The sequence below is a fragment of the Rutidosis leptorrhynchoides genome, chromosome 6 (assembly GCF_046630445.1).
Source record: "Rutidosis leptorrhynchoides isolate AG116_Rl617_1_P2 chromosome 6, CSIRO_AGI_Rlap_v1, whole genome shotgun sequence".
NCBI lineage: Eukaryota > Viridiplantae > Streptophyta > Magnoliopsida > Asterales > Asteraceae > Rutidosis > Rutidosis leptorrhynchoides.
The window spans coordinates 183790576-183808634 of NC_092338.1; the positions used below are offsets into that span (position 1 = coordinate 183790576).

The 18059-nt window shown below is 35.5% G+C and overlaps 1 long non-coding RNA gene and 1 pseudogene across 1 annotated transcript; one reads left to right on the top strand and one right to left on the bottom strand.

The window, feature by feature from the left end:
* Positions 1 to 290: 290 nt before the first annotated feature.
* On the top strand, positions 291 to 10236 carry LOC139854294 (uncharacterized; annotated as a pseudogene).
* Positions 10237 to 10777: 541 nt separating this feature from the next.
* On the bottom strand, positions 10778 to 12523 carry LOC139851303 (uncharacterized). Its single transcript, XR_011760590.1, has 3 exons — positions 12108 to 12523; positions 11718 to 11980; positions 10778 to 10889 (listed from the first exon to the last, which is right to left on the bottom strand). It is a non-coding gene; the product is annotated as an uncharacterized lncRNA (long non-coding RNA).
* Between the last annotated feature and the right edge of the window lie 5536 nt (positions 12524 to 18059).

An 18059-nucleotide genomic window follows, 5' to 3' on the forward strand; every position in this document is an offset into this window, starting at 1 on the left:
TTAATAATTAAACATTTATAGAATAGGATATTATATATTTTTTTTTTGAAAGGCAAACTCACACACCCACCTAAATCTAACTCGAATATATACACCACGAATTGTCCTAAACAGGACTCGAACCCTCAACCTCAAGGTTGTAAGGGTGACCTCGATACCGCCAAGCCATTGGCTCTTTGGTTAGGATATTATATATATATATATATATATATATATATATATATATATATATATATATATATATATATATATATATATATATATATATATATATATATATATATATATATCATGGTTGATGAGGTGGCCGGAAAAGAGTCGCCGGCGGTGGCTGTCGGGAGAGGTTCCGTTTTCTTTTATGGTGTGGGGCATATGCTCAATGACATAACAGCTGCCTGTTGGTTTACTTATCTTTTGATTTTTATGACTGATATTGGATTATCACCAAGGTACAATATTCATAACAAGATTCTTGATTTTGCTATTTTTCTTTAAATTTGGATTTGAATTTGAATTTAAATTAATTAAATTTTACATGTGTTTGATTATTTTTAAGGGATGCTGCTACTGTAATGCTTTCTGGTCAGATAGCTGATGGATTCACCACCATTTTTGCTAGCGAATTGGTGGGTGTTTTATAAATGCAATTCTATTCAAATTTTACATGTTTTATACAGCCATTAATAAGCATGAAAATTATGCATTTGTGTCATTTTATTTTTTTGGTAAAATTAATTATTGCTGGAAGAATATGTTTTTTCCTATATGTGGATACTCGTGTTATCTTACAATTTTTTTGGTACCTAATCACTATATCAAGTCAACTTCATATGGTTGTTAGTCCAAAAATATAAACCAACAAAAAAACATGAAATTCGAACCAAAAAAACATGATAATATGTTACATTTCATATTGTAAGCATATTTTTGAGTTTACCAGTTTGATCCCTTAGATATAAATAAAATAATTAGTAGATTTGTTTATCACCATTTAACTATTTTCAGTTAGGGATAATTTTTTAATAATTAATTTATATATCACTGATCAGTATACAAATAGAATGTTGCATTTAAATATCAATTGTGCTTGCTCTGTTGTTTCAAATCGCTGTTATTTCTGTTTTTGGTTCAAGTTTTTAGATAGTCTATTCTGATGATGTTCTGAGTGTCTGTGTTTGATGTTCTTGCTTTACGACAGATTTAATATCTGCTCGTTTTTTTGGGTGATGTTATAGATAGACAGATTCGGACATTTTAAGATATGGCATGGGGCAGGGTCGATTTTGGTAGCGGTTTCGTTCTCTTCTGTATTCGGAAGCTGTATTCCTTGTATTATTTTCGGCAATGAATCCTCGTCGTTGCAAACAATCGGTTACAGTTTTTTCGCAGCTGTGTTCAACATGGGATGGGCTGCTACACAAGTCTCGCACATGTAATCGTTTACTTATTTGTTTTACCATCTTTTTAATACTGGTAGAAATGGGCCAGTTCGGGCATCAGGTACAGATGGGTTTGGGTAGAAACGTTCTGTTTTATGGTACGCAGGGGCGAAAGTGTTAAGAGAGGGGGGGCCCGCCCCCGGTGGATTTTTTTTTTTCAGTGTAAAAATTTTGAGTTTTTCGACTTTGGCCCCGGTGGATTTTATTTTTTGCCCTCAAACCTACATATTTTGCCCCAAAACCTTCAAATTTTGCCCCAAATTCTCCAACTTATGCTCCAAAATTTTCAAATTTTGCCCCAAAATATCCAACTTTTGTCCCAAAATCTTCAAATTTTGTCCAAAAAAATTGCTACGATTAAAATTTTTTTTTTTGCCTCCGGTGAAAGAAATCCTAGTTTCGCCACTGATGGTACGTATCAATGTGGACCGGGTCGGGGTATTGTTTCATTCATTTTTTGTTACTAAAATTTGTATGATTATTTGAGGCAGTGTTTGATCTATGTAGTTACTAATGTTTGGTCAATGTAGGTCTATGGTGAACTGTATCACACTTAATTCAACGAGCAGGGTTGTGATGACTAGTTGTCGGAATGCATTTTCAATGGTAACTAATTTTCTTTATAAAAAAAAAAAAAAAAAAAAAACATTTGTTACTTTACATTTTTGTTAACCTTAATCACACTAAATTATTGTTATGTCAAACTTTCAATAATGTGTCTGAAGGTGGCCAACCTCAGCTTATATGCCATTGCCTTTGGGGTCTTCCATATTCGTCCTTCGAAAACCACAGAGGATATAGAAAATCAGGTACTGAGATGCATGAATAGTCGTTACTCGTTTGAACTTGTATTTTATTTTCGCTTTTCAATTTATTAACACTTGAGAAATGGGCACTGGGCAGTATCGTTGGATTGTATACTCATCGATTTTCATTGGATTATGCTTTGTGGTCGTGTTTAACATTGGGACTCAAGAACGAAGGTATTACATTCTCAATATAGTCAACATAATTTCATATGATTTTTCAAACTTTAGTTATTATCTAATGTATTTTTTTCTTTATTGAGGAACGACGTTCAAGGGCATGTTTATCAGAAAATATCGTGGATTTATTGGTTTAAAAAAGTTTTATACTATCAAGTTGCTCACTTGCTCTTGTTTATGTGTTCACCCGGTTGATTACCAATGTTTCACAGGTTCAGTCTTATAAACTTGTTACTTTCATTTTTTTTAATAATCACATGAACTTGAGTTCGGAATTATTTTCTATTATGTAAACCATGTTTCTTTTTCTCATTGAGGATTAATACTTGTCCAAGTTGAAGACAAGTTGATCTAAGTTAGAGGTAATCCTTCAAAGGCATAGAAGGATTAGGTTTGTTGTCTAAGGAGAAATACAAGGCTTGTAAATCGGATCTCCACCCAATTTGGAGAAAAGTGCTTAGTGAAGCAAAAATTCCTATTAGTGAATCGGGGAGTGGATTAGTTAACATCCACCCGAACCACTATAAATCATTATGTTTATGTTTTTCACTTTACTTTCCGCATCATTACAAATATAAACACACCACACATTGGTTTGAGTTAACTAACGTGATCAAGTATTGTTCAAATCGTATTGATGATCGAAAAAATTTTAAAAATCGTATTAAGTAACTATTCACCACCCCCCTCTAGTTACTTAAACCATAGATATGTATTATTCAGGTCTTGCTTGAATCGTTTGGCAGTACATATATATACAAAATTATTATTTGAATTCACACAATGCATATCAATTTCAAAAATACAATCACGTGAATAAGCATTAAATAAAAAATATTATCTTAGAAACTGAAATACCAAAGTGCGTAAATGTAAGTTCAAAACCAACATATTTCAATAGGGAAACTAAAACTACGTTGCTCGTAATACTAGGAGCATAATGACATTGTTCCAACAAAACAATAAGACGACTAGGTAGAGTAAACTCATAGGTGCAAATAGCCTCAACGGCTGCTCGATCCCCATTGCCCACTCTTAAAACCAGTGTGCCTTTCTATAGTCTCCTACTTCTTCTCATTCTCTACATATTGTTACAGATGTAAGTACCACAACCAATATCAAAAATCTAAGAATCACTAAATCTGATGCTTGATTACATGAACCGACATGGGTTTAAGAGATCAAACTAAGGACAATTCATAGCTCCCAGTTGATTCAAGAACCAAGTGAAAACTTATCGAACGTCATCGTTGTTAACTTGATTCATTCGCCATCTTCTAAGCCAAACTTCGTGTTGCATCTTTATTTTCAATCTTCATATTGTTACATTTATTTAAAATTAGAAAAATACAACTAATCTAATACTTTTAAAAATTAAAATAAACATAAATACAATACTATGAAATTGAAAATAAATAAAATACAAGTTTGGCTTTTATGGCCTCCAAATAAATCAAAAACCAACATGACATAAAGTTCTCGTAACCAACAATCACACATAGGTCGAGGCATTATGGACTATGTATGCATACACAATTTAATAACAAAATTATTAAACCTACATATAGTTTGTCCATGGTTACAATGCATGTGTATAACCATGAAACAAATAAATATTATATAACCAACAATGATGCAAGCCATAACTATTAAATTCGAAATTTAAATAGTTAATTTTTTTCGGATCTTATTTGTGCGTCATAAAAATAATCAACAAAGTTGACTTTCCAAACCATAAAGGTTTTGATTTTTACCAACTCACCACAAAGCTATATCTAAGAAACTCACGCATTAAGACGGTGTAAAAGCGCTCTTGATACCAGTAAAGAAAAATCGTGTGTACTTTTAATCAGATTAACGACAGATCTCGCTCTCTGAGAAGCTGAAAGGCACAACTCTTTTAACGACCCGAGAGACGCAAACAGGACCAACCGTCACGAGTAAAACCCAGGAGAAATAGTCCTAAATCGCCCCACAATCCACACCATCCATCCACACATCCATTTAAGAAAAAAAGAGGACGATCCCGGGCGCATCACACACTTATCTAATTCAACTCAAAACTCTCTATTCATTCATCAAAAGTTTTTGAACAATGTTTGATGTGTTGAAAGTGTGTGCAGTAGTGCTTAGCTTATTCTTCAACTTTTAAATTTATAAAACCTTTTATTATTAAACTTTAACACCCTAACGAGCAACAAAACCCGATCAGAGGTAGTAATTTAGGTTATCGTCCCAAGGGAAGTGCTAGGTAAGGATAAGAGTTGTTTTATTATTTAATTCTTATTAAAGAATTAAAGATATATTTTTATGTCTTTTATGGGATAGATTTATCTCTTAGAAAAGAGTTTGCTTTTAAAGATAAACAAAACAAAATAAGGAATTGAAGATTCAAAATAAGATAAAGTACAAATAAAGATACAAGTAAAGATAGATTACATGGACAATCAATTCATACGGGAATCATATTAGATAAGTTTCATGACTTATATTAACACAAAGTAGAATAACAATCATAGATCAATTATTATCCCTTAATAGGTTAAACTAAATGTTGCATATCAATCAATAAGTAGGACTTAAAGCATATGCTAGATATGTGATGGCATAACTAACATCTTAATTTTTCATGTTCAATTCAATTACATGATACATACAAATCTTGTGATGAGGATCAATATGCAAATAGACTGACAAATTATATAAGCTATTAAACACCAAGTAGATCAACTCAAGTTACTAGCTGAAAATCAATTACTACTAAGTTTTCATGCAATCATTAATTAAACAAATCCAAACAAATGATCTTCGATTAAGCCTAACAATATTAACTTCTATTATATAAGCATAATTCAAATCAAATAAGTTTATCACTATTAAACTCTTTAACTTATTTGCATGCAATTCAATTTAACAAGTTTGATGGACTAGATCTAAACAAGTAGCATGAATCGAATAATAGATTTAGCGGATCAATGACTAATCAACCATAAAATCATGTTATTTAATCATTAAGCATGGCAAACAAGTGTAATCAAGCAAAACAGATTCGAAACAATTCAAATATCATTATAGAAACTCAACCATACAGATCTGAAAAAGAACCAGAAATTGCACAGAATAAAGCACGAAGCCGCCGGCTTCCTTCACTCCAAGCTGGCGGCATGGGAGTGAAGCCGACGGCGACGGCTTCATCTGAATCCCAGATGAAGTTTAACTTTTCGTCCACGTAATCACTATGAACGTTTAGTTCATGTTAAAAGATGAACAGAAACGAATACATAAAATAAAATAGACAAAACAATAAATTAAAGATAGAATCATACCTTGAAAAGAAAGTAAATGTAAAAAGACTTGAATTAAATCTTGAATCTTGATTACAAAAAGTAAATCTAACCTAAGGGTTTAGAGAAAACTCCTAAAAAAAGACCTAACAAAATCTGAAAAAACTATCTACTTCTGAACATATGAAAACTGAGACCAGAGGCCTTAATTTATAGAATCCTGGGGCGGTGGCCAAGCCGGCGGCTTCAGTGGGAAGCCGGCGGCTTGCCTTGAGTCCGTGACTCCTCGTGCAAGTTATACTTGATCAGCAAGACAGATCTTGTAACCGTCATACTGAAGTCGGCGGCTTCATGCCAGGCCGGTGGCTTCACTTGATTCGCCGGATCTTTCTGATTTTATCTTGATTTTGTTTTCATTTTTACTTGAACTTGGTCGATAAGTTGAGAAACCGTGTTAACCAGGCCGGCGGCTTCATAGGGAAGCCGGCGGCTTCCTTTGCCTTTTGCTTGATCAACAAGTTCTTTCAATTTTCATCGATTCTGGAACATTCTGGTACTTTCAACACCAAGCCGGCGGCTTCATTATCACCATGCCGGCGGCTTCATTTTGCCAATTTGCAATTTTCTCTATTTTTGATCTTGTTTAATACATAACTTGGACATAATCATTAGAAATATCTTTTTTCCATTTTTACCCATTTTAGTGTGTTTTGGCATCAAAATGACTCAAAAATACTAAGATGACTTCTCAAAATGTTATCAGAAAATTGTATAATTTAGGAGTTATCAATGTTGCTCAATTCTGTACCAAACTTTCCCCCTCTAATCAAACATTTTTCTGAAATAAATCAAGGAGTCGTTACCTAAGATCATTGTTGTTGGTGATGAAGGTATTTGGTAAAACGAATCTTATTAGCACACTTGTAAAATTCAATTCCCTTTGTTTTGAAATTTGAGATTCATTCAAGTCCTAATACAAAGTTGAATTTGGAATATCCATATCCATATCAATGTCAATATGTGAACAAAGATGTCATGAAGGCTGATTTAGGAAGAAAAGTTCTAGCGGCTGCTGAATTGTTACCCGAAAACAAAACGTCTAATGTATCAATCACTTTGACTGTATGCAACCGCATTAATCAAACCTTACAGTTGTATATTTGTCGGGTATCCATGCGAATATAAATGAGGATAGATTAAAGGAAGAGTTCCAATTTTTAAGGGTAAGGATCATGATTTTCATACTATTTATAGATTTTTAGAACATGAAACCATCATATATATGGTAGGCATTCTGATTACCCGGATATGTACTTGGCGAAGAGATTAGTAAAAATGCTTGAGAAGTTGTATCAAGCACTTGAAGGATTGAAAGACGTTTATCAATGTCCTTTTCTTCTGGATGAACTTGACTTTGGTAGGTCAACAAAACTGAGTGTGTCCATCAACATTCACGCCTTCTACTTTATTCGATCGCCATCTTGAAAAATATATTGGGTATGTGTTTAGAGTTCTTAAGTCACATGTTGCAAAGGTGTCGGAGTGAATTAACAGTGTTACCATGAGGGTTCTAAAAAAACCATAAGGAGCTTAATTTATTACTAAAAAAGGCTGCCAAACATGCCCTTGAGGATATGATCAATGAATTTCAGGGAAAACTTGAGGGTATGTTAGACTTCGAGAAGAATTGTATACACACATGCGACCTAAAATTTAGCTTGTCTTTGAGAAAATACGAGGTGCTAAAGATTAATGCTTCTGATATAGGGGAATGACATGTTGAAATGTACGTTTTAGGACACTGAACGTGAAACATTTGCATGTCTTCCCGTTGTATCAAATTAAGAATGCATTGAAGATTAAGATGTTGACGGAAGCTCATTGGAGTTGACATCAAAACGAGTTGCTGATAAACCGGGAGGATTGTTGAACATGATGACGGATTATTTTTTTCGAATTTCACTACTGAATACTTCCTTGAAGATCTAAAGTTGTCGCTCACGAGAGAAAATATGAAAACCGGGATGTAGTTTCTGGATTTGGCCAAAGATAAAATTAGCGAATGGCAAAAGAACTTTGAATATCAAATAACTGTTTTTTTAAACACTCGAGTACGTCTTAGATTTCAGTGGTTGTATGTGAGTTTGTTGTTTTTTAATTCTACATATTTCTCTTTAATTTGTTTGTTATTGTTTATGTTTATATACGTAGCAGGCAAGCAACTACTATCTACTACTCTCTTGTCAGAAACATTAGGTCCAATACTTTGATGAAAATTTGAGTTTCTGAATTGTTGTTTATTTGTGATTATTTAGCTTTGACAAATTCATGACTACGTTTCAACTCCAAATCTTATAAGTTGAGATCTAGGATGCGAGTGAGCATTCATTATTTCACCATATGACCATCGATCGCAACTTTCACTCAAACAAGTATTAGTAAAGTTTCTTATTGATTCATTCAATGGACTATAAAGTTTACAAAACATACATTATAAAAAAGCTTAATTTTTCACGTTTACTTGCTACAAGCGTCAAAAATATGTTCAACTTGTGTATCATTTATAAACTTGTGGAGTTATTGAATGAATTAGTAAGAATCTTCGCCAAAACTTGTTTGAGTAGACATCTCGATTGACGGTTAACTGGTGAAAAATGAATACTCACTCATATCATAAATCTCAACCTACATTATTCTAGTTTGAAACGTAGTCATGGATTTATCAAAGCTAAATAATCATAGATAAACAACAATTCAAAAACTTAAATTTTCATCAAAACATTGGACCAACGTTTCTGACAAAATAGTAGTAAGTAGTAGTTGCATGCCTGCTACGTACATAAACATAAACAATGTCTAACAAATTAAACGAGATATGTAAAACTCAAAACCAAAAACTCACATTCAATTACTGAAATCTAAGGCATACTTGAATGTTTCAAACAAGCAGTTAGAGTAGAAATTCAATGTCCTTTTATCATCCGCTAATCTTTTCTTTGGTCAAATCCGGATTCTACATCCTGGTTTCTATATTTTCTCACGTAAGCGACTACTTTAGTTCTTCAAAGCAATATTCAGTAGCGAATTTGGAAAACGATTCCATCATCATGTGGAACAATCCTTCATTCACCATGTTCTTAACATACGCTACTAAATTCAAAGAAAATTATCAGCAACTCGTTCAGATGCCCACCTCAGTAAGCTTCCGCGAACATCTTTATCTTCAATGCATTCTTCACTTGATGCAGAGGGAAGACCTAGAAATAATTCATGTTCAAAGTCCCGAAACCGTACAATTCAACGTGTGATTTCTCTATATCAAAAGCATTAATCTCTAACACCTTGTAGTTTCTCAAAGACAAGCTAAAGTCTGGATCGCAAATGTGTGTATAAAATTCTTCTCTAAGTCTACATACCCCGGAGTTTTCCCTCGATTTCATTAATCCATATCCTCAAGGGCATCTCTGCGAGTAATTGGTGGCATCTTGTCAGGTAGGTCGCTGCGAGGAACCATCTGGTGAGGAAGCATGATGTATTGACGATGAATTAGATTCGGCTTGCTGGATGCATCGTCGAGGAAATCCTGATCTTTCAGGAAGGTCTGTCATTCATCGAAAACGTTTGATTAAACTATGAAAGTATGTAAATTTTGTTATGATTAATTTAGGTTAAAATTCGGTTTTTTAACTTGTTAATTATAAGGGTTATTTGATTAAACTATGAAATTTTGTTGGCAAGGAAAATAGAAAGACTTATGTTCATAAATCTAGAAATTTGTCAAAATTGACTAGTGTGTCAAAATGGTTTGGTGGGTTTATGGATGAGCCCTAGTTTAAAAGGTCTTGTTAGACCTAAGTGGAATAAGTAGTGATGTTTACATGTATGCATAATTGATTAGGTGACTTGCTTGGAAGTTGATAATTATTGCTTTGATATTTGCTTACTTGTTGCTTAATTTCTCAACCAAGGTGAGTTCAATAACTATGTATATGTATGTATAGGCGGTTAGGGTATCCGGGACACCATATATTATGTTGATTTTGGAGGAGTTCTCGAGACAATGGTTACCTACTTATCGTCTTGAGCGTTAAGTTTGAGGTCATGCATCTGAGATGCAGTTAGGGCCTCTAGATGGGTTCAGTACAAGAAACACTAGAGTGTCCAAATGGCACCGGTTGTGCTTTTTTGATTTACAGCATCCGGGATGCTAAGGGGGTTTGATTCATGTCGAAATGGACAAACCTCATGATGACACGAGTTATCCTTGGTTGTGATGAAATTTGAAAGAGATTGATGGTATGCATACATGTACATATTTATTGTTTTCACTAAGCTTTTCGCTTATTTTGTTGTGATTTAACATTTTGTAGGATCTGGACAATAAAAGGGTAGGAATGTGGAAGTAATAAAATAGAAGATTGTTGCTTGCGCTTTTGTGAAAATGTGACTTCTTTTGTGTAGATAGCTTATGGATGGATAGACGAACCCGGTAGTCACGCTCTAGTACTTGTTGAAATTGTCTTTTGAATATTATGGGTTGTAATCGCCACTTTAAATTTTACTTTGGGTCACAAGTAACGAGGGTTCATGAAAAACCCGTTACGTTTGTAATGTTAAGTATGAATATGTGTTTTGGTATATGATAACAGGTTTGAAAGTGTTTTAAACATTTTGAGTTGAGACAAAACGATTAAAAAGTGGTGAAACTGGTTTTTCAGCATAAGGTGCGCCGCACCTGGGTCCGGTCAGGTGCACCGCATCAATACATGAGGTTTGCTACTGTTTTGAAAAATGCAAATGTCAGTGTAAAGGTGCGCCGCTCCTGACTTCAAAAGCGCCGCACCATCGTGGAGTTGCGCCGCACCATCGTGGAGTTGCGCCGCACCACTATTCTGGTGCGCCGCACCACTATTCTGGTGCGCCGCACCACTATTCTGGTGCGCCGCACCACTATTCTGGTGCGCCGCACCACTATTCTGGTGCGCCGCACTTGACTATATATATATATATAAAAAAAATGTTGTCTTTTTCTGAAAATGGGTTGAGGACGTTTCAGTTGGATACACGAACCTGTTGCGAAACCCATTGTAGAGGTAATATCCTGATACTCACGAGCTGTAAAGTGCTTAGTTAAAGGACAATAATGAAACTTTTGACAACCTTTGGACTTACAAGAGAGCCTATAAGAAGAAAATGGCAAACTATGTGTTAATATACAATTGATGCAAGCTGTATCCAAAAGTCATCAGAAAGGGAATAAATTTCAAGTTTGAACAAAGTAAAGTTGTCGCCATGTAAACTAAAAAACAAGCAAAGCAATAAAAGATCACTGTTTTTTTTATGTTAGCACTCAAAACTTTGTGCACAAGACTAGGATCCAGCCACTTTCACAAATGAAGCAAAAACCCACAGCTTTAAGTGATCCGTTAATGATCGTCTCCCCGAGAATTAAGGGATGAAAAGGATCAAGTCAAAAAGTCAAGATGAAAATCTTGACCATACTTGTTCTCTTGTCAGTTTGGACGTGGGATTTAAACCCACCATATGAACCATGATGGACATAGTGGACATCATGAGAAATTGCTTCATCTATTGTATGTATAAATAGCATTATGTGAAAGAAGGGGATTTGATGCCTCTTTATTTGTAACCCATACTCTACAATTAAAAAAAAAAAAACTCTAATTACATTCTGCATTTATATGTAACTGGAGAGATAATTTATTATACCAAAAACATTTCCCAATTGTCTTTTGTTCTTTATATATCTTCATTTAAAATATCAGTTCATCTAGTGTTTCCATTACAAAACATATGAATACAATTTACATCCTTATAACGGATCATTAAGCTTTTGAGTAAAATGAATAACAAAATTTGAGACTGAAAATGTGTTAATCTACTCATCATTCATAAACATCAGGTATTCAGGTCACACACTATAAGCCACAATGCTTAAACACACACAGAAAGCTTAAACTGCGACAACAAAATAAAAGAAAACTTACATTTGTTAGATAATAGGTTTGACCCAAGCCCACCTATCGGACTTGGGACAACATTTTGGTAATAATGCGCTCAACTTTAACCAAAGGAACCAATAAACTCAGAAAGCAGATCTTTAGAGGTAACATTCCTTGAAATAAATGGTCCATCAAATCCTGTCAACACTTGCTCCCCTTCTTTCACAAACTTTGGGTCAATACTCCGTTTTCTTTCTGTAATAAAATACGAAAACAGCTGTTTATATTCGCTAGGGTTTCGCAGCAGCCTAATTTACATAAACACGAATCATTATATCAGATTCGCAACAAATAGAATCATAATACTTTCAAACTTCATAATTTCAATTTCGACTCAGCTAGCATCGTATATGTGTGTGTATATATGTATATTACCTTCGCACCAAAACATCGGCTCCTCGTTGAAATGGGTGAGATAGTTGAAAAAAAAATCAAAATTGTTGAAAATCATGCTCCTGATATACATAAGTATATATTCATGAAAACAAATATTGAAAACATTAGGTAAAGAGAATTAAGCTCACTGAAAGTTTTTTTTTTTTTTTTTTAAGCCATGAGCTCGTCACTGATGTCTATTCTCGTATGACTAATTGCGGAAAGAATGTTAGATTAAATATGGGTGAAGAAAATGAGAGGGGTGTAATATTTGCCCTAGATCTGACTCTGTGATTTTGGTGGGAGGCCATTTTGGCGGGGGAACCTATGGCGGGAAGCTGTTTTGGCGGGAAAATATGGACTCTAGAGAGGTCATTTTCCTATTCGTATTTTCATGGAGATTTTTCAGTTGGAGGTTAATTTTGAGTTAAAGTTTGAGGTATACGGTAGTTGCAGGTATAATTTGGGGAAGAAATCATTTCATTTTTAAAGTCAGTCCCTCAACTAATGTTCTATATTTTATTATAGCCCTTAAAATTGATGTAAATTAATATTCCATCATAAACTTGTAAATAAACATAATAATTCTTTGAAATAGTCAAAAGATACTTTCTGCATTTTTTTTGAATAAATAGATACAAGGTGCATATTATCATCTTGTACGTATGCGTTGTAGCTTTAAACCAATTATGTAACTAATTCATATAATAAAAGTTTTACTAAAAGTTTAGGTGAAAGATAATTTTTTATCAGTCAACTAGCATAGTTATTTTACAAACTTAAATTTTATGAATATTTGTGGTGGACAACTAAATTGAGCGAGATTTGAGAAAAAAAATACGAGCCAAAAGAGAATAAGTGGCCAGAAATACTCGAACCCAGGTCGTTTCGCAAACCAACTCATAAATTAATAAAAAAAAAATTGTTTCGAATATAGTTGCGTTTTGTTTGTAAAATTATTTCGAGTTAAAAGGTGGTAACGGGAAAACTTAATTCGCGTTGAAGAGTGTTGGAAGCTTCGACGAGCCCAACACACCCACTATAGAGGATCTAGACTATACTAGACTCACTACACCAATACTTTGACGTTGGTTAGCCTTTAATTTTATAAATCCTTAGTGCACAATGTACTTAGGCGACAGTGTCGACCATATATCTTTAGGCGGTATAACCGACCATATATTACTTAGGCGGCAGAGCCGACCATATAATAAGAACAACAAAAGTGCACTAAGAACTTAAACACAAACTAAGGCTTGATCGGGAAACTTAACAAAAACACTTATATTAAATTACAATTACAATATTACTTGCAAGCTTTATCTTCTCTACTTTCGCTAACTCACACTCTTCTTCTCTTCTTCACAACTCACTTCTTATTTCACTCTCACAACTTCACACAACACAAATGAAATCTCCTCCCATATTTATACTACTCCATGGAACATTCTAGAACCTAGATATTTCCATGGATATATAAATATCTAGATATTTCTACAACCTACAAATATCTAGATTTTTCTTTTACATTTCAATTTCTAGATTTTTCTCTCATATTCTAATATCTAGATATTTTCTTATACATATTAATATCTAGATATTTTACCCATATACATTTACTAATTCCATATTATTCTAAATTTGCATTGTATTTTAACACTCCCCCTCAATGCAAATTTTCTTCCAACGATGTCTTGCAGACCATTCCAAGTGCTTCTCTGAATTTTGTAAACTTCGGTTTACTTAGGCTCTTGGTGAATATATCTGCAACCTGTTCATCTGTCTTTGTTGGCATCATCTTGATCTCTCCTTCAAGGACCTTCTCGCGAACATAGTGATAGTGCACTTCTATATGTTTTGTTCTCGCATGAAAGACTGGATTCTCTGCTAGACGTATAGCTGATAGGTTATCGCAGAAAAGCTTTACTTGATAATCTGTTGATTGATGAAGATCTTCCATTAGTTGCTTCAACCACATAATTTCTTGTGTTGCTGATGCTGCCGATCAATATTCTGCTTCAGTGCTTGACAAGGATACTGTTGGTTGTCTCTTGCTGCACCATGATATTACTCCCGATCCAAGACTAAACATGTATCCAGTTGTTGACCGTCGTGTATCATAGTCTCCAGCGTAATCGGCGTCACAATATCCAGTTACGTGACATTCTTTTGTTTTCCTGTATAAAATACCAAAGTTAATAGTGTCTTTGACATACCTTAAGATGCGTCGTACAACATCAAGGTGAGGCTTCTTCGGATTGCTCATGTATCGACTAACCACTCCAACTGCATAAGATATATCTGGCCGGCTTAGTGTGAGATAAATAAGACTTCCGACCATCTTTCGATACATGGTAACATCTTGAAGACTTTTTCCTTCATCTGCTCGTAGTTTTGTATTCGGATCCATCGGAGTTGAGATAGGTTTGCAATTAAGCATTCCGTACTTTTGTAAAAGATCTCGCGCATATTTCTGTTGTTCCAGAAATAATCCTTCTCTTTTCTGCTCTATTTCGAGTCCAAGAAAATGTTTGAGTTCTCCAAGCTCCTTCATATGAAATCTGATAGACAGATTCTCTCTTGTTCTTTGGATCTCCTCATAGTGATCTCCCGTGATGATTAAGTCATCCACATATACTAGCACTATGGCTATTTTTCCTTGATCTTGTTTCACAAATAAACTAGAATCTGAAGGAGCAACTGTGAAACCACTTTGTACTAAGAACTCGCCAATCTTCCCGTACCAAGCTCTTGGAGCCTGCTTCAAGCCGTATAGTGCTTTCTTTAATTTGCAGACATGGTCAGGATGAGACTTGTTCTCAAAGCCTCTTGGTTGCTCCATATAAATTTCTTTGTCAAGTTCTCCATGTAAGAAAGCGTTCTTGACATCCATCTGCCACAGCTTCCAAGATTTTCTAGCGGCTAAAGCTAGTAGAGCTCGAATTGTTGTGATCTTCGCCACTGGACTAAACGTTTCTTCATAATCCAGCCCATATTGTTGAGAAAAACCTCTAGCAACAAGTCGAGCTTTATACCTTTCAATGGAGCCATCTGATCGAGTCTTCACCTTGTAAACTCATTTACAAGATATTGGTTTTACATCTTTTGGCTTTGGAACTAAACTCCATGTCTGGTTTTCTTTTAGTACATTAATTTCTTCTTCCATCGCTTTCTGCCATTCTTGACTTTGTGCTGCTTCTTCATAAGTGGAAGGCTCAATATGTATTAATTCATCCACATGAGCAGCATTGGCATACCTCGGATTAGGTTGCCTCGGCCTTGTTGATCTCCGTAATTCTTGCACATGCTCCTCGGCATCCATTTGGCTTGGACGAACCTCTTCGAATGTAGATTGATGTACCCCAGTTTTCCATAGACTCGTTTCCTTAGAGTACGATCCATCTCCTTCTTTAATTGGATCCGATATGTGCTCTTTATGTTCTTCTTTCTCTTCTGGAACTTCTTCTAATCCGTGAGATTCTGGAAGCTCTATCTTTTGAGGTGACCACCATGAAAAAGCTTCATCAAATACCACATTTCTTGAAGTATAACACTTTCCAGTATTTGGATCACAACATCTCCATCCTTTTCTTGATTCATCATAACCTACAAAAATGCATCGAATTGCCTTCTTATCAAATTTGCTTCGGAGATGATCTGGCACGAAGACGTAGCATACACATCCAAAAACCTTGAGATGATTGACGGTTGGCTTGATCTTCCATAATCTTTCATATGGTGAAATATATCCCAACTTTGTTTGCGGGAGTCTGTTAATCACGTATGAAGCCGTCCTCATACATTCGGCCCAAAATCTTCCTGGTACATTCTTACCATGAAGCATACTTCGACAAGTTTCAGCAAGATGACGATTCTTACGTTCAGCCACTCCATTCTGTTGTGGAGTATTAGGGCAAGTTAATTGCCTTCTGATCTTATGCTTCTCAAGATACATATTGAACTCAGTTGATAAATATTCTCCTCCATTATCTGTGCGTAAGCATCGAATCTTAGTATTGAGCTCACTTTCTACCTTGTTCTTGAACTCTTTAAACTTCTGAAAAGTCTCCGACTTTTCCTTCATGAAGTAAACCCATACATACCTTGAGAAGTCATCAATGAATGTCACTATATACTTCATACCTCCAAGTGATGTTTGTTTCACTGGGCCGAAGACATCTGAGTGTATGAGCTCTAGTGGTGTCTTGGACTGATGCGCTGACTCCTTGAATGGCAATTGGTGAGCTTTGCCAAATTGACATCCAGCACATATTGTATCTGTTCGGATATCAATTTGAGGAAGCCCATTTACTATGTGTTTCACCATCATCTCCTTTAACTTGTTGTAGCCCACATGCCCAAGACGTTCATGCCAAAGATCAGCCGTCTCATTTTTTCGAGTCTTATCCACATAAGCTGTTTCAGCAGATAATACATAAACTGACTCTATTCTTCTTCCTTGCATAATTGGATTGCCAACCACCTTCACTCTCTTGAATACGGACACATCTTCTGGTCCAAAGAGCACATAATTCCCTTCTGCTGTCAACTGTGGTACTGACAGTAAATTCTTCTTTAGGCCAGGGACAAGATACACCTTCTCGAGTTGGAGCTTATGAGAGCCGCCTTCATTTGGAATTATTGTCTTTCCAATGTGAGAAATAGATAACCTTGAATTGCCGGCTGTCAACACGACTCTCTTTCCTTTGTAATCATCCATTTCTTGCAGCTTTGTCTCATCATTGGTCATATGATTTGAGCACCCAGAATCGATGATCCAATCATCTTTGTAGTTTATTTTTGACTTTAAAGTTGTTGTAAGAGCTTGATCATCTATGTCAGCTTCAACAGAGAGTCCAGCTTCTGCATCCCATGTTTCCTCATTAATGGTTGCTTCGAATGTGACATCTTTCTTCTCATCTCTTGCAGCGGCCACATTTCCTTCGAAAGTTCGCCTTCTGGGGAATCTACAATCTCGAGCAAAATGACCCTTCTTGCCACAATTGAAGCATTCACCATTCTTTCTCTTATCATTTTCCCCGTATTGTTGGCGATGATCTCTTCTTCCTTGTTGAGCTCCCCTTGAAGCGTTGCCTTTTGATTTTGGGTGGCCCTTCCATCCATATGTCTTACATTCTTTCATCGTCTCTTGTCTTCGAGATGTTGCTTTCTTCTTATTGGTGAAGAGTGCATATTCTCCGTCTTTTATAGTTACTTCATTCATCTGCTTGGCTAATGCCTCTTGATTAGCCAATAGATTCTCCAGCTCTATTAATGATGGTTGAGTAGGCCATCCTCTCACAGCGGCTATAAATCCATTATACTCGGACCTTAAGCCGTGGATGATAATTCTCTTCATCCTTGCATCACTCACTTTCTCTTCAGGAGCAAGTTGAGATATCTCACGACAAATAGATTTCACCTTGGTGAAATACTGAGAAATAGATAGACTTCCTTGTGAGATACCTGCGAGCTCATTTTCCAAGAGCTGGAGGCGTGCTTCATTCTTCTTTGAAAATAACTTTTTAAAAGTTTCCCAAGCTGCCTTTGGTGTTTTCTCGTCACGGATGTGCTCCAATAGATCCTCCTCGATTGTAGTCTTCAATATAAATAAAGCCTTCCCGGCCTTGATGTTCCATTTTCTCAAGGCTTCGGCATTTTCTTTCGGTGGAGGCGTTGTGTCACTGCCAGCAACTATTTCCCATAAATCCTGTCCTTGTAGGTAGGATTTTATACAAGTCCGCCAATAACCATAGTTGTGGTTATTGAGACTCTTGATACCACTGCTCGTACTTGCAAGATCTGCCATCATGACGTCCAACGTCCAATAAGCTTGGTCCCTGACTGATGAGCTTTCACAGTTCCTAACTGTGCTCCGACAGAATCTCCCTTAGAGCCTTGGTGAAAACAAGTCGATGTAAACATCCAACGTTTACCGATTTCCTCCACTAG